At 33.8% G+C, this 26,300-nt stretch overlaps 1 pseudogene; it reads left to right on the top strand.

The window, feature by feature from the left end:
* Positions 1-308: 308 nt before the first annotated feature.
* The window catches only part of LOC123247491, a 192,205-nt pseudogene continuing 166,213 nt past the window's right edge, over positions 309-26,300 (top strand).

Genomic DNA, 26,300 nt, shown 5'->3' with positions numbered 1-26,300 from the left:
TAAACTTCCTAAGCTCCTTTTATGTACCAGGCACTGTACTAAACATATAACAAAGAAAGTTAGATCATGCTCTCAAGGAGCTCCCAGTCTAATGAGGGAGATAACTTGTAAATGACTATGTACAAACAAGCTCTCCATAGTAAAAACTGAAGACAATCAACAGAGGGAAGACAAAATTAAGAAGGGTTTAGGAAGGCGTTCCTGTAGAAGATATGATTATAACTGGTAATTGAAAGAAAATCAGGAAAGACAGGAGACAGAGAGATGAGGATAAAGAAAATTCTAGGCACTGGGAAAAGGTTGGGAAAATGGCTGGAGATGGGGTATCTTTTTTGAGTAGCAGCAATGAGGCACATGCCATTGGACCACAAAATACATATGAGTATGTATGTGAATGTGTGGGTCGAGCTGTTAAGATTTTAAAGGACATGAAATTTGGAGGAAGGGGACCTTATGAAAGGCTCGAGAAAAGAAGACCTGACAAATATTTTCAAATATATTAAGTGGGATCAGGTGAATGAGTGATTAGATTTTTTTTTCCTCCAGTAAACCCTAGGATGAAGAATTAGGATTAATAGAAGGATTTTTGGCCCAAAGTGGCAGGACAGGAAAGGGAATTCCTACAATTACAAATGTCTACAACTAAAATGAGACAATCATCCTTACAAAACTATGGTGGATAATATTGGCCAAATTATTTTCAATGCTATCAGTACACAGTGTGATAGAATTATTTGTAAGTCAATTTCTTGGTTATTACATATAGCTTCTATTCTTTATTCAGATACTGACATAGTTTAAGTGTTGCATGGTCTTACAGACTGAATATGAATATCTACTTTAGAATTTACTGGCTGCTAATAGGTGCTAAATTCATACCTGGCTAATGATGTCACTTAATCTGTAAAAGAGCATTTAACGTGGTACTGGTATAATTCCAAGTGACTGAAAGATTGGTGGTCAAAACTTATAACTGTTCTTTCTACACATAATCTTTGAATTTTCTATTTCCATTCATTTATATGTAAGATACTTCAGGAAGTATGGATATCATTCATATCTCTACTGGCATATGCAACTGATTTTTACATAACCATAATTATTTTAGTTCAAGACTCTTACCAGCCCCATGAAACTGACGTCTGTATGCATGATCATATAGCTTGTTAGTGTTGACCAATACTAGTTTCTCTGTGAAAGACCTCATTTTAAGACATCTTTTAAAATTTTGTTTGCATCTACCTACTGCTCTGCAAAACGTTTTGATGGTTTTAAGAAATGTTGTACTATTTGTCTTTCTGTTTCTGTCTACTCAATTACACACACACACACACACACACACACACACACACACACACACACACAACACACACACCCCAGTGAGGTCAATGGTCACTTAGCAGTAGCAGTAGTTTTTTTGCTTTAAAAAAATCAAATTACTCATTTTAACCACAAAATCCTAACAAAGTCTTCAGCTCTCAAAAGATTATTTGGACATGGCTAAGCCAAAAGTGTTTCTTTCTTCTCTATGTAAATTTGTATGCCCTACACAACTACAAATATGGCCCACATTCTTCTCTGAGCTTCAAAATTACCAATTGTCAATGGAATGCATTAAATTATTTTCCAATAGCCAATATAAAAAAACATATTATTATCTCTTCATATTTATCCAAGGTTTGTACACAGATAGTGATCTCAAGATATACAAACATTTCTAGGTAATTCATGACTACACATTTGCATGTGTGCATATCTAATCTACATATAATAGCTAATCTTCTTTTAAGAGATTGAACTAGTGTTCTTCCAACTCTGAAATTCTACTGTCCTCATTCTTTTCACTACAGCATGTAAAGCAAACTGGTACATCATAAATCATGACTGAATTGAGGCAAATTAAATAAATACTACAATGCCTGAAGTACAATTTATTACATATATTAATATGATGCTTTCCTGATTTAGGATATTATTAAAATTGTTTACTTTTTTCTTCAATGTCAGAGCCCAGAAATGAAAGAAATTGCAGGTGTCAAAACATGTTTTTATTTTTTTAGAGGAACCTAAATATGAATTTTCATGTTTCACATCGATTCTGTTCTCTCTCCAACTTAGAATTGTATTTTCATTTGCTTTTTGTTACAGACATTTAAGGAATGTAGCATTTGAATATTTTCTATTGCTGAAGCATTAGAGGAAAATATTTTTTTGAACTGAATAACCTTTTTCATGAAACAATTTGGATGCTTAGAAGAAGAGGTAATTTAGGTCTAATGGTCCAGAACTTTGTTTCTGAGGGACATCTTGCTCACCATGATTCTTAGTAGGATCAGGCAGAAGGAAATTAATCATATTCTCCAATTGCTTTTTGTCTCAATGGCTGGTTTATCACTATCAACTCTATTGATTTTTTTAAAACTTTATTTGGCACTGGATTTAAAACCCAGCCTCTCTGATTATGCATCCAAGGAATTAAAAAATAATTAAATTTGTGAAGGCAACTACTGTTAGGAACAAATTTTTTTAGCACTGTGTGGGAGATTTGCTCCAATGTCTTAATATCCTGTGAATAGGCAGGTCTTTATTTTTATCCTAATTTTCAGCTATTCAGAAGTGTATTTTCAATTGTCTTGAAAATGTTGCCATCTTATGTGGTCTGGGGCATTTTATCTTTTTTTGTTTTTTGTTTTTTGTTTTTTTTAAACCCTTAACTTCTGTGTATTGGCTCCTAGGTGGAAGAGTTGAAAGGGTGGGCAATGGGGGTCAAGTGACTTGCCCAGGGTCACACAGTTGGGAAGTGGTCTGAGGCCTGATTTGAACCTAGGACCTCCAGTCTCTAGGCCTGACTCCCAATCCACTGAGCTACCCAACTGCCCCTGGGGCATTTTATTTTTCCTTGTAGTTCTTGTTAAGTTCATTTATTCTATTTTTAGTCTAGGAGAATAGGGAGAAAACAACAACAAATAATAACAGAACTACTCTGAAAAGTCACATATTTATTTTATAGATTTCTAAAACATATATGCAAAGAATATATAGATTTTAAACATATCAAGAGATAAAGAAATCCCAGTCCCAATCCTTTAGAAAAAGCTAAACTGAAGAAAGATTTTTTTTTAGTTAGGAAAAAATATTGTATGAAATTTAATTCAACAGAAATAATTTAAGAATCTGAGAAAGACCTATATGAGGACAATGAAAATACTTCCTGATTTGGGGCACTTGCATCTAAAGAAAGTGCCAATTATAATATTTATTGCTTTCTTCAGTAATAGATTTGGGTATTGAAGAACTCACGGAAGACGGAACTGATTATGGTATAATAAGAATTTGTTTAAACTATTGATGAAGATAGCCAATGGAAGGAAATAAAAGATGCTTATGAGGAAGGTTTGGGACATGCATCACCATCTAGAAGTCAATTCTCATTCCTTCCCTAGTTTCAGAAGGAAGATAATGGGGATACTCTTCTCATGAACAAGGACAAAACTGCTAGTCTTATTAAACCCCATCATTACATACTTAAAACCTGTTTGGCCTTATGCAAATCACTTACTCTCCCTATGTCTCTATTTTTTCATCTATAAAATTAGGGGGCTTATTATATGTTATCTGAGGTTGTTCTTAGTTCTAGTTCTTTTTGCAATTGATTATACTAAAGAGAAAGGAAATTATTCATTCAAAGACCTTCTTGTCTTCCTCCATGCCTTTAAGAAAGTATTTGGAGTTGGAAAATATAAATATGGAGTTTAATTCAACTGCAGTTTTAACCTCCTTTTCTCTTCTTAGTCTGAATTAACCAACTACTATGTCAATTACTGAGCAGGGCAGAAAAGTTGGATGATGCTGTGAGGATAGGGATTCTATTTTTAAGCATCATTCAGTCAAATCCTGGCTTTGAGAATACTGTCCTTGGGCCTAGAGCTCAAATATGCAGAAAAATAAGCATTTTATATAGAAGGACCATGTTGGAGTTTTGTTTTCTATTTATCAAATCTCAGAAGTTATAACTATAACAAACTGCTGCTGAAGAAAGTTTTTCATTATTTAAAGAGTATCCCTAATATGGAGCACTTACATAGATTATTTATTGTGTTCTATTATTAGTAAGAGGCAAATAAAATTCTGAAAGGAATTTCCACAAATCTAAAAGAAAATAAATCAATAATAAATTATTTTGGGGGAGCAGTTGGGTAGCTCAGTGGAGTGAGAGTCAGGCCTAGAGACAGGAGATCCTAGGTTCAAACCCGTCCTCAGCCACTTCCCAGCTGTGTGACCCTGGGCAAGTCATTTGACCCCCATTGCCCACCCTTACCAATCTTCCACCTATGAGACAATACACCAAAGTACAAGGGTTTAAAAAAATAATAAATTATTTTGGAAATTTGATAGATCAGTATTTTTTAAGTACTCTCCTAAAAGTTGGACATAATTGCAAGAATGAAGATAACCAATTTTTCATGTTTATTAATCCTTTGACATTCTCATCTATTTCTGTCCATTAGTGAACAAGAGAGTATCTACCCAGCATGATGGAGATATGAAATGACCCTAGGCCTTTTAACATGCCAAGCACTCCATGGCAACATTTGGTTTGTTCATTTATTATTGCCTACTTTGGGTCCAAGACCTATCTACCTCCTTTTCTACTCATGTATTTCTTAAATTACAAATTTTCTTGTATTTTTTCTGCTCACACATTTCATGGCAGTTCGTTTCAATCTATTCTACCTTCAACACACTTCTTTATTCTCCTTTCCAAGTTCCACAATCTAAAATCTTTAATTTTATGTAATCCATGATTCAAAGCTACAAAATGTCATTTGAAGAATATTAGCATCTTTTAAAATAAGATAATGTTGTGTTTGTGTATGTATCTGCATATATATTTGTATGGGAGAAATTTGTGATGGTTGAAGATTATTTCTTATATGCAATCCAAAAGGTTCTTCTTCCTTACATCTGGGTCTAGTTAACTGTGTATCTGTGAGTCCTCTCTAAGATTTGTGCAATAGTGACTAACTCAGTAAGACATTACAAGATCCTGAAGCATTTCCCATCCATTTTTTCCCTTTAAAATTATTAGACTGATTTCTTCTTTAGTATTTATGCATTTGACACAATGTTACAGGCAAACTAAATTATTTTGAATGCCTCTACATCTATAGAGAAAATCTCTTTTTATGTGAATAATTCTCAGGATTATTTTTTCTATGATGGTACATTTATTCAACAAGCCCTTTATTAAGTATCTACTATTTGCAAGGTACTGTATTAGTCATTGGTGATACAAAAACTATGAACAATAATTCCTATCCTAATGGAGCCAATTGTCACCTCTGTGTGAGAATGTATGTACGTGTGTGTTCCATTTACACAGATAAAGAAATACATAAAATTAGAGAAAAATCAAAATTAGTGGAATCAAGGAAATATTCTTAGATAAAATAATTAAATTTTCTTCCTTGAAGAGAGTGATCTAAAAAGTGAATGATATTATGATTAAAATTATTTTAAGAGTCTAGCTTTGCATAAAATAGTTTATTGATTAGGTTCATGTTATAACTAAATAGTGATAGGTCAGAGGCCCTCCTGAATGATCAAAGCTGAATGCCCGTAAGCAGATCCATAAAAGTTTTAGAATCTTGTTATTCTGTCCCTCCCTTAAATATCCCAACATCTCTAACTTGTAAATAGCTAATTATGTGGTAGTTCATCAAACTATTTACTTCTCCCCATTCCCATGTGATGGGCATCTTAATTGAAACACTATAGATTTAAAATATATTTCCACTTCAGTTTCCAAAGCACAGAAGAACTTTTCAATGTCCAAAAAAATCATTTCAATATACTTGAAAATAGTCACTAATTTCCCCTTAACCATCTTTTCTATATGCCAACCATTTGTAATTCCTTGTATTTCTCTCAGGAATTTATATTACAGTTCATAGTCTGCTTCTTTGTCTTATTTGAACTCTCTTAAGTTTTCTATATCACCATAAGAAGGGTAAAATTTTAGGCACATAAAAATAATCTGACTAGAAGAAATACAAGACTAAAATTTTGCTTTATTTATTAAATTATTGTTGGTTTTTCTTTGTCTTAATTAAATATTAAGAGAGAATATTATAGAGATAGCATTGTGTAGTGGATAGAGTATTTTCCTTGTAGATAGGAAGAACAGTTTCCAATATATACTATGTGATATTTTTTAGTGTTTCTTGAGTAATATAAGTAGTTGCTGTAGTTCCCCACTGTCATGAAAGAGGAAGTTTGGATAAAGTAATTCTACACTTATAGAAATACTTTTATGTATATTGATGTTCACATCTGCACACATGTATACATGAATGCCAGTTGTTCTCTAATTATTAAAGATTTAGAGCAGTTTCTCATGTGCTCATTGATAATTTGTATTTCTTTATCTTAAAATTGCCTATTCATGTCCCTTGCCCATTTAACAATTGGCAAATAGTTTGATTTTTTTTGTACAATCGATTTAGCTCCTTATATAGTTGAGTAATTAGACTTTTGTCTGAGTTTTTTGTTATAAAGATTTTTTCCCAATTTGTTGCTTCTCTTCTAATTTTGGTAGCATTGGTTTCATATGTACGAAAACTTATTAGTTTAATGTAATCAAAATTATTTATTTTACATTTTGTAATTTTTTAACTCTTGCTTGGTTTTAAAATCTTTCCTTTCCCAAAGATCTGACAAGTATACTATTCTGTGCTCACCTAATTTTCTTATAGTTTCCTTCTTTATATTCAAGTCATTCACTCATTCTGAATTTATCTTGGTGTAGAGTGTGGGATGTTGATCTAGACCCAATATTTCCCATACTGTTTTCCAATTTTCCCAGCAGTTTTTGTCAAATAGTGGGTTTTTGTCCCAAAAGCTGGGATCTTTGGGTTTATCGTAGATTGTCTTATCTTTCTTATTTATTTTTTGGTTTGGTTTATTTAGATTTGAGGAAGATTTAGATCTCCCAGTAGTATAGTTTTCTATCTATTTCCTCCTTGAGCTCTCCCAGGTTCTCTTTTAGACATTTGGATGCTATACTGTTTGGTGCACACATGTTGAGTACTATTATTTCCTCATTACCTATACTGCCTTTTAACAGGATGAAATTACCTTCCCTATCTCTTTTATTCATATCTATTTTTAGTTTGGCTTTGTCAGAAATCATTATTGCAACTCTTGTCTTCTTTATCCTTAGTTAAAGCCCAGTAAATTTTGCTCCAAATTTTAATCTTAACTCTATGTATATCCATCTGCCTCATGTGTGTTTCTTGTAGACAATGTATGGTAGAATTTTAAAATTCAGAGTTATAATTATCAGATGTGTATTCCCCAACATTTTGGTATCTTCTCCTCCTTCTTCCCCTTCTACTCATGGTATTTCCTTTTAAACCACTTGTTTGTTTTAAATCAGTCCTCCTTATCCCCTCCTTTGGTTTTCTTCCCTCCCCCTATATTCCCCTCCCTTTTTGAACTCCCCACTCCACTGCTTCACTTTGTTTATCCCTTCTGACTTTCTCCATAGGGTAAGATAGAATTTGATATCCCAATGGATCTAGCTACTCTTTTCTCTCAGGATTAATTCAGCTAAGAGTAAGGTTTAAATATTTCCTATTAACTCTTTTTTCCTCTCCTTCTTATAATAGTATTCATGCCCTACCCCTCCCATGCCCTCTTTGTGTGGTATAGATTGTCCTATTTTTCTTATTCCTTCAAGTTTCTCTTGATGCCATCTTCTACTCCCCTCCCCTTTTCCCCCCTGTATCATCTTAGACTACTTAGTACTCCAACCTCTCTCTATGAATAATTCTTCTAATTACTATAATAGTGAATAAAATTTTTGAGAATTACACATAACCTTTCTCCTTATAGGAATACAAATAATTTGATCTTATTGAAGCCCTTAAAGAAGTAAATATAACAATAAGAGTTTTCTTTCTTTCCCCTCTGTTTCTTATTTACATTTTCATATTTCTTTTGATTTTTTTGGTTGGATATCAAACTTTCCATTTAGTTCTGGTCTCTTCTTTTCAAATACTTGGAAATCTATCTTGTTGAATGCCCATACTTTTCCCTGGAAGTATATAGTCAGTTTTGATGGGTAGGTGATCCTTGGTTGTAGAAGCAATTCTCTTGCCTTTGTGAATATCATATTCCAACCCTTGTGGTCTTTTAGCATGGAGGCTGCTAGAACCTGTGTAATCCTTGATATCTGAATTTTCTCTTTCTGGCTTCTTATAATATTTTTTCCTTAACTTGGAAACTCTTGAATTTGGCAATTATATTCCTGGGTGTTGACTTTTGAGGGTTTAGTGGAGTGTGTGATCTATGAATCCTTTCAATGTCTATTTTGCTCTCTTTTTCAAGAACATCATAGCAGTTTTCTTGGATAATGTATTGTAGAATAGTGTCCAAATTTCTATAAATTTCTTATTTTTCAGGAACACCAGTGATTCTCAAATTGTCTTTTCTAGACCTGTTTTCTTGTTCTGTCATTTTCTCAGTGAGATATTTCATGTTTCCTTCTATTCTGTTATTCTTTTTACTTTGCTTTATTAATTCTTGCTATCTTGCAAGATCATTGGCTTCCACTTGTCCAGTTCTTGCCCTTAGAGACTGGTTTTCTGCTGTAATCTTTTGATTTACCTTTTCAATTTTGTCTGTTTTTCATGGTTTCCTGTTGCTTTATTTGGGTCTTCAATTTGCTTATCATTTCATTTGACTTTTGAGCATCTTTCTTCAATTGGGAGTTTCTCTTTTAAACTGTTAATTTCTGTTTGAGCTATTTCCCAGTTTTCTTGCCAAATCTCTTACATATCTCTCATGAACTCAGATTTGAACTCTTCAATAACTTGTGACCAATTTTCATTTTTTGGTAAGTTTTGGATTTATTTATTTGTTTGTCTTCCTCTGCTGTCTGTTCTGTTTTCTGGATTTTTCTGTGTAAAAGTTATTGAGTGTAAATGCTTTTTCTTGTTCTTTCTCTTGGTTAGTTCTTGGACCTTGCTAACCATTATTATGCTTGTTTTTCCTTCTCAGTCAGAAGTCTGGGAGAGGCAGGCAGGCTCTCTATGTATAGAGCTGTGGAACAGTTTTTGCCTGAGATTACTTTACAAGTTTCAAAGCAGTGCCACCCCTCTCAGCTTTATCCTCATGCCCAAGGTCTGTGCTCTTTAGTCTCCTGGGGTCTCAAGTTTAGTTGTTCTCAGGGTCAAGCCTCTTGGTGGTCCCCGTCAGCTACCAGGAACCCAGATATTGCCCTACTCTTGCTCCTGTGACTGAGGCTCCTTTATCAGTCTCAGAGTGAGTTGCTTCCACTGTCAGTCACCCCTCTACTCTAGGTCCATGCTCAAGGTTTGCACTCAAGGTCTATGCTCAAAGTCCTCTCTCAGGGTCCCTGTTCTTTTGCCTCCTGGGTTCTTAAGTCTTCCTACTCTCAGGACCAAGCCCTGGTGGTCCCAGTTAACTTCCAAGAATGCCCCACACTTGCTCTAACTTTTGTGAGCTGGCTTCAAGTCTGTAGGTGGGGTAGGGGAAGGTTGATCAACTCACGTTTTAATGGAAGCTATTTTACCCCATTATAGCATGGAAATGCCCAAATCCTATGTGCATTCAATGATGCGCCCTATTGTGGGGTCCCTTGGTTCATCTGGATTTGGTTTTTGTGTCCTTTTGAGGTATCATGTATCTGTTGGTTAGGAGAGTTAAGTGCCCTGCTTTTACTCTGCAGTCATCTTAACCTGGAAGTATGTGGTAAGTAATTTTGAAGGGACTGAAAAATATTTAAAAAACAAAAATGTAACACCTGCAGGTTTTTCTTCTCTTTCTCTTTCTCTCTGGATCTTCTATCTCAAGAGAATTTAACAAAGTAAATTAGATTCTGGGTTATTTCTAGCATATAGAGATCTTTAATAAAAAATGACTGTAACATAGGAAACTATTAATGGAAGGTCATTTTATTTTGGGCTTTAGGGGGATGATATGAATTCCCAGATATTATTAAGATACCATTAGTTCATTCTAAAAACACATATATAACCGAGATGATGATAAAACATAGGATTGAGCTCAGCCAAGAAAAACCAGAGCTAGCTGATAGTCTATTATAGATAAAATGAATTATTTCTAGTGATCGCATTGGGTGAGTGTGGAGACACTTTACTCCTCTGATCATCCCCTTTTTGTCCTTAGTAAATGTGGCTCATATCTTCCTCATTTTACATATTCCATGAGCTATGGTAATGTGTTAATCATTCATTAGAAATATAAAATGATAAAGGTAGGGATAGAGAGTGGAGAAAGAAGTAGAGATGGTTTCCTTCTAAGAGAGGATTGAAGCTATGTGGAGTTAGGAGATTCCTTTTGCTTTCTTTCTCTTAAATTTTCACTTGTATTCAAATTACAGGAATTTATATGGTCTGCGCCTGAATCATTGGGTATAACAAGTAGAAAAGAGTGAAAGAGAATTATTTCTAGGGACTTGAGCCAAGGTAATGAAACAATTACTTTAAAAATTATTAATATTCATGCCTTAGGAGATGAATCAAAAATACTGTGAATATGGAAAGGCCTAGAAGTTCCTTCAAGTCCTGAAAGTGAAAGTTAAAAGTTATCACAGAATAAAATAACAGGAGTTTTGACCCCCCTCTATCTATAAGGGATATTTCAGTCCTCTGAAGTTCTGCTTTATAGTGGACATCCCAAGCAAATTGTCATATTATGTATAAATTCAGTATCACATTCTAATCCACAGAATACTCCCTTAAGTATATTTTAACCAGTGTCAGTTCTTCTATTGTGTCAGTTTCTTCCATTAGAGGAGAAAGCCCTAAGGCAAATGTGTTATTAGGTGAGAGAAGGAAATGCTGAAAAGATCTGATAGGATGAAAAATTGGGTTCAATTTGTCAGTTCTTTAAGAGCAAAGATTGTGGCACATACATAAGATTCTACCTTGTAATTAAATTCACAAGTTTAACTCATTTTAATATATTATGGGTACAATACAAAATCTTGGGATATAAAACCAAAAATAATAGGAAAAAAGGAATTCCTGTCCATAAAGAGATCATTTTTTCTTGCAAAATATAACATGTATGCAGAAATAATTTTTTAAATTAATTAAATTAAAAATAATATTAAAATAATATAAATAAAATAAATATATAATTATAAAAAAATAATATTAAAATAATATAAATAAAATAAATATATAATTATAATAAAATAATATTAAAATAATATAAATAAAATAAATATATAATTATAATAAAATAATATTAAAATAATATAAATAAAATAAAATAATAAATTAAATTTTTAATTAATTAAATTTAAAAAATAAATAAAAATTAACTTAATTAATTAATAATTTAAAGAGAGAAAGAACATTAAGCACTGGAGGGTGGCAATCAGATAAAGTGTTAGGAAGGAGAGAAAGTGAAAACTAAAATGAAACTGAAATAGGTAAGGATTTTTGGAGGCAGAAATGCTAAAGATATATACTTCAGTTATGTGAGAGTTGGTCTGGCCTGGATGAATTAAAAAATATGAGAGTTGGAATGTTGATTTTTGACAATAGCTAGTAGTATCATTTGTAGATAGCTAGATTTTCAATTTTGGGAAGAGAATGAGATACATTAAGTTTGGAAAGGTCAGTTGGGGAATCAAGTTACAGAAGCTTTATGTACTTTTCCATATTAAAAACTCAGTAAGAATATGTTACAGGTTGGATGAGTAAATTAAAAACATGTATAAAACATTCGCAATGGACAAAATATTGTATTAAGCTCAGGGTCTACAAATAGAAAACCAAGAACGTCCCTTCCTTAAGGGATCTCAAGTTCAAATGGAGAAAACTACAAATATAATTTTTCATTGCATTATTATGTGTTTTCTTTAATGGTATTTCAATTGATAAGTTAATTCTATCCATTCCTAAGATAGAATCATTTGATAATGCTAAGGACCAAAATGGTAAGAGCTTTTTTTTGCAAGTTTTAATAAAGCCTGGTGAGGAAATCAGACCTGGTGCACACACAGAAGCAGTTACCAGGTTATATTTCTCCAAGCATTGCTTACTAGAATAATGGCTGTGGAGTCTGGGTTGAAAACAGAAAGATTTGTCCTGGGAAATACTACTATTCATTGTGCTCTTATTGCTAGCTGCCTGACAGTGACATTGGCCTATAGTTGCTATTGGTAGTGGCAAGGAAAATGGGCTACTTCTCCCTTCTGTGATTGGTCCCCTAAAGGACAGAAGCAGAGTCAGTTTTTATGGGTGGTGGTGGTGGTGGTAGCACTGTTAGAACTAAAGCTCTTTGGTTCAGGGATCTGAGTTATTTTCATAGTTGTGCTGGGGCAAAGGGTAGTGGGATGGTGCCATTAGCATGAATTACCAAGGACATGAAATCTATTTGCAGGGCTCATTGCCATTTCAGTTAGGCTAACTGGCCAGCCCCATAGGTTCACAGAGTGTGGTTATTCCTCCCTCTTTAAGAGTGGCTTTATTAGACAATGGCTTGGAGCAGGACAAGCTATTTGAGTATAGATGTATGATGCTATCTCTGGAGCTTTGGGTTCTACCTGCCAGATAATGGCAGTTGATCAGCTGTTGTGTTAGAGGTGGCAAATTAAGTGAAAACCTTTTCCCCTCAATGTAGCACTGACTACTGAAAGTTCACTAAGTGAATCATAGCTATATAGTTTGCCTAAAGGCCTAATGAGGACATTCTTCATCTATTATGAAAATCAATGATGTTGAGAGAAGAGAAATATATCTTCCAATAGAAGTATAAAAGACACCTAAACCATGTTATCTCAAAGATTATTGATTTTCTTGAAATAGACTTTTGATGAATGACAAGTATATCACCTATTCATAAATGATGCCTAAAATTTCTGACAGTGTATAGAAATAATAGAGTATAATTCTAGCTAACAATACCAATAAACCTGTCAATTAACAGTCTACCTTATTCTTTAAACTGAGTACATTAGGTCAGCCTATTTTAAAAATAGGACATGCAGCTTTTCAATGTTTATGTGACCTTGGGCAAGTCACCTACTTATTCCAAAGCTCAGTTATATTATCTGTCAAAGAAATAAAGATGCCTGACATAGCATTCAGTCCTATATTTTTGCACCCTTTATCTTGTATAATAATGAGATGATTTATTTCTTCCCCTATTAGATAGAAATAGTTATTAAACACAGTTTGCCTTAGTGGATAAATTATTAAAATTGGAATCAATTTTAAAGTTTAAAACTTCAGAAACTTCATTGCTATGTGACCCTCTGCTAATTATTGAATCTTTTAGTGATTTAGCTATTTCCTTGCTAAAATAAAGTGGTCAGAAGAGATGTGTTATGGGGTGTTGTGATTCTATTATCTCCTGCAATGTAGGGCACATCAGTGCTGCAAATATGATCTGGAGTTTTTAGGAGAAATACAGATTTTATTTTTCCCCCTGTACCTGTCTGAACTGATTCCTCTACTGTCCTTTTTTACTGAGCAGTTCTTAGAGGTGGGAAGAATTCTTATCACAACAAATAGTCAATCTCAGAATTAGGAAGACATGGATTCAAATCTTGCCTTCAACACTATTTACCAGTGTGAAATCTGGCAAGTTATCTAAATATTCTGCCCCTCTGTTTCTTCATCCTTAAAAAATAGGATAATAATTTTTGACTGTTTATTTCATAATATTATTTTGATGAAAGCATTTTAAACTTTAACATATATGAATTATTAATGTTCTGTAATTATGAATTTCTTTTTGTTATTATTTTTTCTAAATGAATGGACTCCATAAGATCTGAAAAATTCTTAAAGATTTTTTTCTCTTATAGAATTACACTCTAAGAGAAAATTCATGCTATACAAAAACAATGTAATTTTCTTTTTTTTCCCTCCTCAACTTCTGTAACTTTCTAAGGACTTACATTTAAACTTTAGCTTCCCACTTAGCTCTATAATAAAAAAATTAAATAAAAAAAGTAATTACTTTAAAATGTCATCCTTTGGCAGAACAATAGCCTTGCTAATGCTTTGTTGCCAGGATACTCTATATCTGAGATAATTGACTGAGGTGGCCAATGGAGATTTGATGAAAGGGTTGATCCAGGAAACTCTGGATACCACTTAAAATATTTTTACTAATGCTTTTTTCACATAATAATAAGATATTAATATATTTCACCTCCTGGTTGGATTTGAATCATCCTTTTCAATAATGAAAAAGAATTAGAAAAAAAAAGCGTAAAGTGACCCTATCTAACAATGTATATATGGCATTATGCTCTAGTAATTCCTTCCATCTCCATGGAGGAGGTAAATTTCATTATCTATTTTCCATGAGCGAGACTAGTGATTTCAATTACTCAGAAATAAACTTCTTTTTTTAGTATTTTTTTCCTTCATTGTTGATGTCATTGTTGATTTTATTCTGTGAGTTCTACTGTTTTCACTCCATTTCAGTTAATATGAAGAGTATTTTCTCAGAATTTCTCAATTTGTGATTTCTTACTTGGTTGTAATATTCTATTCCATTCATATATCACAGTTTATTCACTATTCTTTTTCTCCTCATAAATAATAGACTATGTCTATAGTATATCCAATTTTCCTATTATTTATTTATAATTGTAAAGAAGTCTAATTAAAATTGTAAATAATAAAATCATAATAACTTGTATTAAAGCACTATATACTTATTTCATTTTATAATTAAATCATACATTAATGAGGGATAGAATCTACTCTGTGCCTGGGAGATCATAGGTCACTTGCTTATGGTCATGTAAGTGACAATATCAAGACATGAGCCTAGATTTACTGACTAAATCTCACGCTCTGTTCATATCATAGAGCCTGTCCACGGTTGTCAAGGTAGCATTCTCTGAGTGATGTTTTGCAACACTTTGCAACAAATTTGACTATAGCTTATTTTTTCTTCTCCAAAAACAATTTTCCATAAAATTAGGAGAGGTTGCCTATGCCTATCCTGATTCATCAATCTGAAAATTTATAGTTTGATTTCTAAATTGTCAATCCAATAAGAGAATTTCATATTCAAATAAGATGCTTAGACTAACAAAACAGATAAACCTTTGTAGATATTACTCAGGCAAACCTATAATTTACAATGTGATTAATATGTGGTTTCAGGAAGTCAGGTGTTCCCATCAAACAATCACACTAATTGACATGAAGACAGAAATTCCATTTCATTTGGTAGATTCTTTCTTGGAAAGTAGGTTTTTTTCTCACTAGGATGTTAAAACTTTTATGGAGTTCTACCTGCTGTGACTTTTTCTGTCCCTCAATTAGATTTCCCAAGAGAATCTTAAAGCATCTGGTACTGAGACAGGAAATAAAGTGTTGCTTTTCTACCAAGTGCCTCTTTGGTAATGAACAGTAATCTACAAGGCATTTCAAAAGCTTGTATCTGGCATCACAAACACACATATAAGTGAAGTTCTGTAACATTTTGCAAGTATCTTGCTTGTTTAAACATACCATTGGGAAAAACAATCTGTTTTTCTAATGTCTTAAGCTCTTAAGAGAGTAACTTCTGGGCTTTGTATGCATGGTTTGGCTTATATTTTATCTCAGTGGTGGAAAAGAGGGAATCTGCTCCTGTATTTTGTTATAAATGTAGTTTTAGAAGAACTGACAGATGACCTACTTTTTACTAAATAAAAAAAATTAACTACTTTCAAGCTAGATGAGACAGATGTTCTCAAAGAGCAAAGATGTTAAAAATTGCATTGAGTTTCTTTAAATGAATGAGAATATTTCTTTTTATGCTGTTGTTCCTTCTTGGAATTTCATCTTTCTCATTTTACATGTGTTAAATGATCACCATTCTTTTCTCTCTCTGTCTCTCTCTCTCTCTCTGTCTCTCTGTCTGTCTCTCTCTCTCTCTCTCTCTCTCTCTCTCTCTCTCTCTCTCTCTCTCTCTCTCTCCTCTCTCTCTCTCTCCATTTATGTAACTAGCTTCTGAATGTGTGTGACTAGAACATTTGCAGACACTTCCTGCTCTTGATTTCAGAACAACTGTAAATAATCTGGTGTCTATTTGATCCTATTTATTTCAATACTTAAAAATTGGGCCAGTTCCATTTAAATTTTAGGCCAAATTAATTTAACTAATATTTAATAACTTTGTGTCTTTCACTGTTCAACATACTGGGATAGAATGACAAAAAATGAATTCTTTTCAAGGAGCTATAACTATATCTAAACAGAGATTCTGTTCCAACTGGCAAAGCACCACCCAGACATAGAAACATCAATAACAGCAAATGGAGACATTTTAAATGCTGTGGATGAGTTCACTTACCTTGGCAGTATGCTTTCCAGGGATGTCCACATAGAAGATGAGGTTGATTAACTCTGCCAGAGCTAGTTCAGGGTTTGGGAGGCTCTGAAAGAAAGCATGGGAGAGAAGAGACATTAGGATACTTCCCCAATTGAAGGTCTATACAGCTGTTATGCTGATATCGTTATTGTATGCCTACAAAATCTGGACAGTATACCAAGCCCATGCCAGGATATTTGAACTGCTTCTATTTGAACTGTCTCAGGAGGATTCTGGGAATCATTTGAAAAGATAAGGCAGAGGACACCAAGCCCCTTTCTTCAGCTGAAATACCAGGCTTTCAGACTCTATTGCAGAAAACATAACTTTGGCCAAAAACACATTTTCATAAAAGACATTTTTATGGAGAACTCACACTGGATAGGTGTTTGTATGGAGGTTAGAAGAAGGAGATTGTCAAGGTCTCTCTGAAGAATTCTGGTATCAGTTTTGTGACATGGGAGAGAGTGGCACAGAATTTCTCCTGCAGTATGTCCTTATCAAAGGAGATGCTGTGGTCTATGAGCAAAGTACATTAAAATTTCTCAAAAGAATTGAAATACATTAATTTAGAGACCTCCCTATACCAAATGTTCATTCAGGTTATTCTAAACTCATATTAGTCTGATCAGCCACCCACAGTTGGATACACTGTACAATGACTGCAACATAGTAATATTATTATGGTCTTCTTTGAGTTAAAAAGACAAGAAGACAACATCTATCTATCTATCTATGTCTAGAAATAACTAAATAATTTTATCCATATCTATCTTTAATATTATATGGCAAGAAGGGATATTTTCAATACATAGATATCCCTTAATTAAAAACCTTTCAAAATGGGAATATCAATTAAATGTATCCATCATTAACTGAGTACATATAATGAACACTATGTCGCATTAGACTATAAGCAAAATATAGATACAAATAAGAGGCTGACCGTGCCCTCAAGGAACTTGTTGTCTAGTGCTGTAGAGTGTTGAACTACATACTAAAAACTCAAAGCAAAAGAAAATCAAATGTCAATCTCTAAACTCACGATAACAGAAAATAATCGTTAATTATGGAATATTTTGCCTTTGGATACACATATGTGTAAACAAAATGATACAATTTTTGAAATGGTAGAGACTTTAGTTTATCTTGGTAATCACATGTCTTTAAAAATCACTTCTGGGGATCAAACAACCACTAGAAGTGTGACTCTGGATAAGTCATTTAACCCCACTGTCTGGCCCTTACTGCTCTTCTGTTTTGGAACTAATAGTTAATATTAAATTTAATTAATTAATTAAAAATTAAATGAATTTAAAAATATTTCTACAATATCTCAAATGGATCATATAAGTTGAAAATTTACAATCAGGGAATGTAACCATGCTATGCACACATGAGACAAATGACCAAAATATGTTATTCATTTGGCTCCCATAATTAGACAGATAAAATCTTAGTAAATGTATGTGGAAGAGGAATGGGTGGAGAGATTCTCCTAATAGTTTTTCTATCTACTTGGTTTTGGTTATTCTTTTTACACCTATGTGCTATGAAAATTATCATTTTATATTATGGATTTATTTCATAAGCCTTGATATAATGTCTAATTTTACTGTTTAAAATTTGCTCTATGGAGATATTAATGATCAAAATATGATGTTAGAGGCTTTTTCTTTTTCTTTTTTACTTTTGAAACTTACCAGAATATTTCGGGCACTATCTTTTATAATTAAATTTAGCCAAACTAGATTTTTACAAAGCATCGACTATCAGTGGACAAACATCATGAAGTAGAGAGTTTATTTGACTATTGTAATATTGCAATTATAGGGGTATTTTGGGAGATGGGATTAGATGTATTACTTTGGGCCAGTAACAAAAATTTTACACTGTGCATTGAAGACCAGTAGTTAACTCTGACCAGGTCAGAGCCTGGTCTAAGATCTATCACACAGACCACTTAGTCACAGATCAGATAAAAGTCACTTGAAGTTGTAATTTATTCTCAAAGAGAGATTTGGAGGGGAAGGGGAATTTCTAAAACTACTAGCTAAGTATCCCAGGAACTAAACTTTTGCAAGAAGGGTCTTCAGAGATTTGATGGACTACTCTAACTCCGTCTCCTCACTCATCTAAAAAATCCCCAAATCCTAAATCTAGCTATCCAACACTAAGCAAACATCTCTTGATTGGTATTAGAAGTATTGGTCTGTGGCAGAATAGACAGGGACCCAAGGGAAAGGTCCCAAGTATAGGGACCTCCACTTACTGACAGATGTAGATAGCTGCCTGTTGGTTCAGGCTAGCTTCAGGTTCAAAGATCTTCTCCCAAAGGAAACACTGTTCTCAGCAGCAAGACAAGTATAGGAACTCCACCTTGTATTTGGCAGCACCTCTCTCCATGTGCAAGTGCTTGCAGTCAGCAAACGCGAGAGAAAGAAAGAGAGAGAGAGAGAGAGAGAGAGAGAGAGAGAGAGACTAACAGCTGCTAAGTTCCAGCTCAACCCTCCTCTTCAACATTCCAGAATCTTTCCCCATGCATCTATCCTCTGCAGACCATCATCTCTTACTATAACCCTCTCTTCATTATAACATTATCCAAGGAATTTGATAACTCGATATAGGTTATCATTTAATTCCAGCCACCAACAGAGTTTAAGATCCTTGCGACATAAAAAATCTTCTCAGGATGCTTACAGAGATTTGATTTCCAAACTAGGTAGAACTTACTTTTTTCTTTTCTTTTTTCTTCTCTTCTTTTCTTATTTCTCTTTTCATCTTCATTATTGCCTCCTTAGTTGATGAGTTGAATCAAAACCATTCAGTTCATTTCTTGATTATTTTAGTTCCCTCTTGAAAAATTCAATCCAAATATTTTAAAGTCTACTGAGATTCTGGGAAGTCTTCTTAACCATAGCTCCTGATACTCTCCTACTCCCTCTATGCATTCTGTGATCCTGCTGTCTTACTTGCTGATTCTCACACATGAAATTCAATCTCCTGTCTCTTTATCTTTGCACTAATTTGGCTCAATATTTGAGGCAATGCTGTTCTTTTTCAGGCTCTCTTCTTAGTTTATCTTGATGGATTTCTTCAGAAACCTTTCCCCTCAGTTTCCCCTAGTCTGGAAGTGCCTTCTCCTCCAATATTATATCACAATGTTTATTGATTGACTCTCTCTCTCTCTCTCTCTCTCTCTCTCTCTCTCTCTCTCTGTCTCTCTCTCTCTCTCTCTCTCTCTCATAGAAGATCTATCTGTATCTACCTGTCTGTCTTTACATGTTATGTATGTTTTGTGATGACTAAAATTTTTGAGACTGGGTTCTGAGCAAAAATATCAATTTGTTGATCATACTAGCAATAACCAATAAATTAGTCAGTGGTCTATCTTGGTGATCAAAATCAAATATCTATAGCATTTTCAGTAATTAAATACAATTCTGAAAGTTCATTATTTATCCCTTCCCCTAGATAGCCCAAAACAATTCTAATTGGTAAATACCTAATGAGGAGGTGTGCTAGCATTCTCTCTGACCCTCTCTGATTCCTTGGCAATGATGGAAAAAATTGCATGCCCAGTGCTTGGAATCAAACATCTAGAAAAAGAAATCAGATTCTACCTAGTTAAAAGTGACATTATCTACTCACTCCAGGTTGGGACTTAAGGACTCTGTACTAATTCCTATAGACACCCCTGACCTAAGTTAGTTTTTATTTACCAGGGAATCCATGCTCTCACTTTTCAGTAGCCCTAAATAGAAGGTGCTCTATTTGGATTTGCTAGAAATAAAATGGAATGAGGAAAGAGTTTTGAAGGACAAAATCTGATTCTCAATTCAAAACTCAGAAATTTGAAATATCATATAAATATATAAATAAATAGATTCTCTCAGCTATTTGAGGATATTATTTTTGCTTTTTTTGTATCCCTAGGGCTTAGCATACTGCTTGGCATATAATAATTATTCACCAAATTACAATGTTTGACAATTTGGAAAGTATTTCTCAATTAGGTTGTATTTCTATAATGGGTCAATTAGATCATAAAATCAAAAAGGATGTTATTTTATACTTTTCTCTTTCAACCAGACATTCAAGGAACATTTATTAAATGCCTACTCTATTTTAGTCATCATGCCAAGCACTTAATCCACTGTCCCAGGCTTAGGACTTAAGGAGTCATGTCATTCCCAAATGCAAATATGAAAAATGCCCACATTCATCATATCAAAAAATGTATATTTCATTTTGCACTTTCAGTTTGCTTACTTTCTGTCAGGCAGTTGTTAGCATCATTTGTAATTGTTTCCCTTGGAATTATAATTGGTCATTACTGTAGAATTCTTAAGTTTTTCAAAGATTTTTTTCAATGATTTTTTCAAAGTCTTTGCCATCTTATAAATTGTTTTATTTCTACCCCCTTCTTTCTGCATCAGTTCATAAAAAAACCTTCTTAGGTTTCTTTGAGTAGATAGAAAGGAGATGAAGGTAAGGAGGCTGAAAGTTTCTTGCTTTTTTGTGAACAGAAACCTCCCCTCTATATTTATCATCTTCCATTACCCTCATTCTTCTCTAATATATTTCCATCCTCGAAACCATATAATAGTTTATAACTATATAAACTATGTAAAAGTCTGTAATAGATACTATTTTAATCTATTCCTGGTGTCTCTCTCCCTGTGATATTAGAAATGGGACACCAGATATGCCTGTGGAATATCACTATTAAACCTAGATACAATCTTCACTGTGGTGCTGGAGTACCCTACCATGATTTAGACATAATATAGACCTCCCAGGTAAAGTAATGAGAGCTTAGAATGACTTGATTGTGGCAAGATATTAAGGCAACCTCTTTTAAGTACACAAGTCAACTTCCCAACCTACACCAATCATGTTCTTCCTGCCATAGCCTGAAGTAATATAGGATAGTAGAAATAGTTGGAATTTGAGGAACTGAGTTCAAATTCTAGTCTTTTTTTTTTATTACCCAGGTGACATTCATCAAGTCATATCATTTCCTTGAGACTTCCAGTTCCCTCATCTAGGGACCAGATGGACAGTCACTAAGGAATTTCTACCTCCAAATTTATGCCAAATTGCTCACCTCCCTCCTTCCTGGTGTACTCTCCAGTGTGCCCTATTTTGAAACTGGTTGTTTTCCCACATCTTCTTTCCACCTCCACTTATATATTGTCTACATCCTCCAAAATTACCAATGATTTCCTTTTTATCAAATCTAAAGGCTTTTTCTCAGTCTTCATTGTTTTTGACCTTTCTAAAGGCTGTATCATTGATCATCACTCTCTTTCTAGATACTTATTTCTCTCTAGGATTTCAGGACACTATTCTCTCCCAGTTTTCCTCCTATTTATCTGAACACACCTTTTCTGACACCATTCCTGAATTTTCCTCTACATTAATGATTCCCAAAGGGGGTGCTACCACCCCCTGGTGGGTGCTGCAGCAATCCAGGGGAGCAGTGATGGCCACAGGTACATTTATCTTTCCTATTAATTGCTATTAAAATAAAAAAAATAATTTCCAGGGGTCTAAGTAATATTTTTCTGGAAAGGGGGCGGTAGGCCAAAAAAGTTTGGGAACCACTGCTCTAGATCATACTTTATATGTGTATTCCCTAGGGTTTTATCCTGGGCACTTTTTCTTTTCCCTCTATACTACTTTGTTTTGGGATATCATCAGCTCCCAAAAATTTAATTATCATCTTTATACTGTTAATTCTAAAATTTTACATTTCTTGCTCCAATCTCTACTAACTGCCATCATACAACTCCAATTGCCTTTCAGACATCTTAAACTCAGTATGTCCCTAAAATAATTCATTATTTATCTCCCTAAGCCCTCACCTGCTCCTACCTTACCTATTACTATAAAGATCATCACCATTCCTCCAGTGCCTCAGGTGGTGAAACTTAGGAGTTATCCTGGATTCCTCACTGTTTCTCACTGTCCTCACACTCAAACTATTGTCAAGGCTTGTAGATTTCATCTTTTCAGTATCTCTTGAATACACTACCTTCTCTCTTCTGACATTGTCATTTCTTTAGGACAGACTCAGCACAGATAATTCTTGATTCCTACATTAGTGTGTTGTAAGAGTCAGCCTGCCTCAAGTCACTCCCCATTCTAATCCATCCTCCATTAAGGCACTAAAGTGATTTTCATACAATGCAGTTTCTACTGTGTCATGATCACCATTCCTACTATCTCCAGGATGTTCTCTTTGGCATTCAAAGCCCTTCATAATCTAACCTCCTCTTACCTTTCCATCTTCTTATACCTTACTCCTTGGCATGTCCTCTTTGACTCAGGGACACTGGCTTCTTGACTGTTAATAAAAAAAAAAAGACTCTGACATTGACCTCCTGGCTGTCCATAAAAAATGATGTTCGGTTTCTAGGCTCCTGGAATTTTCTCAGGGTGTCCCCCAAACCTAGAACACTATGCCTGCTGCACTCATTATGCTGACTTCCATGGCTTCCTTTAAGTATCAAGTGAAATCTTACCTCTTACTAGAAGCCTCCCCTAAATGCCCTTAATTCAGTGCTTATCTTCTTTGTATAAGTGTTTTGTATGTTGTCTCTCCATTAGATAGCATAATCCTTGCAGGCATGGACATCTTGTACCTCTTTTTTAATCTTCGGTGCTTAGCAACGTACCTGGAATATCAAAGAATCTTAATAAACGGTTATTCAATTGGATTGAATTGTTTTACTCTATGAGGAAATAAGCTCCTAGAGAGCAAGGACCAACTTCTCTTTATTTCTTTTTTTGTTTGTTTCCTTGGCTCTTCCTTCCTGCCTTCCTTTCTTACAAAAATAAATATAGTTGTCATTCAGTTGTTTTAGGCATATCTGACTCTTTCTGACCTTACTCAGTGTTTTTTAAGTAAAGATACTGGAAAGGTTTGCCATTTCCTTTTCCAGATCATTTTATAAATGAGGAAAATGAAGCAAATAGAATTAAGTGACTTGCCTAGTGTCACAGAGTTAGGGTCTAAAGCCAACTTTGAACTCAGGTTTTCCTGACCCAAGGTCCACAGATCTATCTAGTTGGCTACCTAGGTGCCAGAACTATACAGCCCTCTGATATAGTTGTACCACTACAAAACCTATACTCAGTAGAAATTAAATAAAATGGAAAAGGTCCTATACCTTCAAATTTAATTTGAGAATTAAATGTCTATCAACTGCAAAATGATAGAACAAATTATAGTATGTGAATATGATGGAAAGATATTTTGTTGTAGAAAATGAGGAAAAGATTTCTAAGAGACATGGAAAAACTCATATGTAAAGTAATACAGAGTAAAGTGAGCAAAACCAGAAAACAATGATTATTATAGCATAAATATTTTAAAACAAATAATTTTGAATACTTAAACTACCGAATAAGAAAATAAGCAAACCAGAAGAACAAAGTATATAACAGCATTGTTGTAAAAATAAACAACTTTGAAAATCATTAGAACTCAAATCAACAAAATGACCATTTGTGATTCCAGATAACTGATTATGGAACATACTCTAGACCTCCTGCCAGAAAAGTGCTGAAGGAGATTTTTTTGGACATACCCAATGATAAAATTTATTTTGTTTGATTATACATATTATTAGAAAGATTTTGTTTTCTTTTTTCTACCCACAGTGGAGAGGGTGATAAGAGGTAGAGAAGAAATGTATTAATTACATTTTTTATTTAATTTTAAAAGATGTTTAAGGGAAATGAAGGAATGCACATTTTCAAATCATGGGTCCTGGAAAGTACTCAATGGTGTTTTGCATAGAATTAATATTGAAGATCTGTATACCCCAGTAGAAGGAAAAAACAAAGTGCCTTCTGTTACTTGTCACATTATTGTTTTATAAGCAAACTGGCAGAAGTTACACACGCACATTTATTTGATAATACTAAAGGGAAGAAATGATTTAATGGGTCCAAGAAACATAATACTGACTTTGAAAAACTCCACCCTGAAAAGAAACACACCAGTTTCTTCACCAAATAACCTGATGTTTTTTGACTAATTGTCCATATGGGAACATTTTTCATTTGTTTTACTGTTAAACAAAATTGTTTGCCTTTATCCCCTGCATTTAGAAAACATATATTTTTAGTGACATTAAATGAGCTCTGGGGTTTGGTGAGAATGTAAATTAACAGAGCTCAGAAAAAAAATCAGAGGCATTTCTATTAAAAATTTTGCTGTCTTGTCTTTTCAAGTTGAATTTCTTTTTACAATTCTTCCTAAATTCTTAAATGCAGTAGGCTTTATTTTTAGTACTCTTTCGTGGATGTACAATAAGGTGGTATTCCTATTAGAATCCCAGAATTTGCATTGAAAAACAACATGTTTTGCACCTGCATGCTTCCCTAGAGGCATTTAATGTAACATTTCTGACAAGATAATTCTATCTTCCCTGTGGCTGACTTTGCAGTGGGTTCTAGGGGAAAATAAACATGAACCTATATTGGGATAGGAAAGAATGTCTTTAAGTGTGCTGAACTTAGCTTATAAACCAGAAAACCCTAAATTAGCAAAGTGTGGCAAAAGGAGATATCAAGCCAAATCATATTTTTTCACCCCACCAATCTCCTTCTCGAAGGATGCTGAAATCATCAACAAAATGTTAGGCACTCTCTGCTTGTGTGGATCTTCTTGTAAGTAAATTACTTTGTTTTCCAGTGCTAAGCAGTCCCTTCTAAGGCAGGAGGAAGACTGTACAGCAAGAGATGCCCCAGTTTAGGATAGGAAGTAGAAAGGTGTACCATAACTGCTGGAGAGAGGATTTGGAAATAGGGAATGAAAAGTAACATCTCTTGCCTCCAGCAAACTGAGGAGATAATTAGAACTCTGACTTGAACTGCTGCAGTACACTAGGCAGTTAACAGCCAGGTGCATTGACTTATTCTACTCATGACCATTTTGGTTTATTGGGGGAAGGGAGGATTTTATTTTTCTTTTATCCTTTTTTAAGACTAAATTACTGGTCCAGTCAGGAATTTTGGAAATAGAATCCCTTTCCTCTCTAAATATATTTTAGATTTCATAGTAATAAATTATGTAGTTCAACACTGATATTTTATAGGTGAAAAAATGAGGCACCACTATTATGAAGAAAATTAGGCAATCATGGCCTTGAAGGGTCTTAAAATCCAAGAAAATATCCTCAGTGACCTAAATTTTATTGAGAATCTTCACATTCCCCACAAAGAAGAAGATAAACAAAAGAATAGAAAGAGAAGGACCAAGAAGAGTTCATATTCTTGAAACTGCTGGCTTTATGATACATTTTTCTTACCATTTCCTCCTGATGGCCTTTCCTGATTTTCTGCACACCTTGCCTCCCCAGTAGAATGTAAGCTCCCTGAAGGCAAAAAGTTTTTTTGTTTTTTTTGTCTTTGTAGTCAAATAACTATGTTGAAGTGAATTAAGTTGCCACAGGTAACATAAGTAGCAAATGCTACCATTAGGATGTCTAGGTCATCGGTCTCCAAATCTAGTCATTTTCCCACTGTGCTTTATTATATTATTATATTATATTATATTATAATATGTTATATTATGATATATTATTATATATTATTACAAGGGGATCAGTATCATACTGCCTCAGAAAATAATAATGTAAACTAATTTTTTGTTTTCTTTCTTTTATCAAATTAACATCCAAATATTTTCTCTTCCATGCCAATTTAAAAAATGGAAGAAATAAAAACAAAACTCAGATAACAAATATCAAATATTCATAGTCAAATAAAAACATTGTCCAAGTATAAAAATACATCTCAGTCTTTACCTTGAAACCATCATCTTTCTGTCAAGATGTTGGGGACCCTAAGAAATAGGGGTCATAAATCCTTATCAGTTGTAATGGTGCATTTTCAAT

Source organism: Gracilinanus agilis, chromosome 1, assembly GCF_016433145.1.
Source record: "Gracilinanus agilis isolate LMUSP501 chromosome 1, AgileGrace, whole genome shotgun sequence".
Taxonomy (NCBI): domain Eukaryota; kingdom Metazoa; phylum Chordata; class Mammalia; order Didelphimorphia; family Didelphidae; genus Gracilinanus; species Gracilinanus agilis.
Note: the sequence above shows the minus strand (reverse complement) of the source record. Positions and strands in the feature narration are given on the sequence as shown.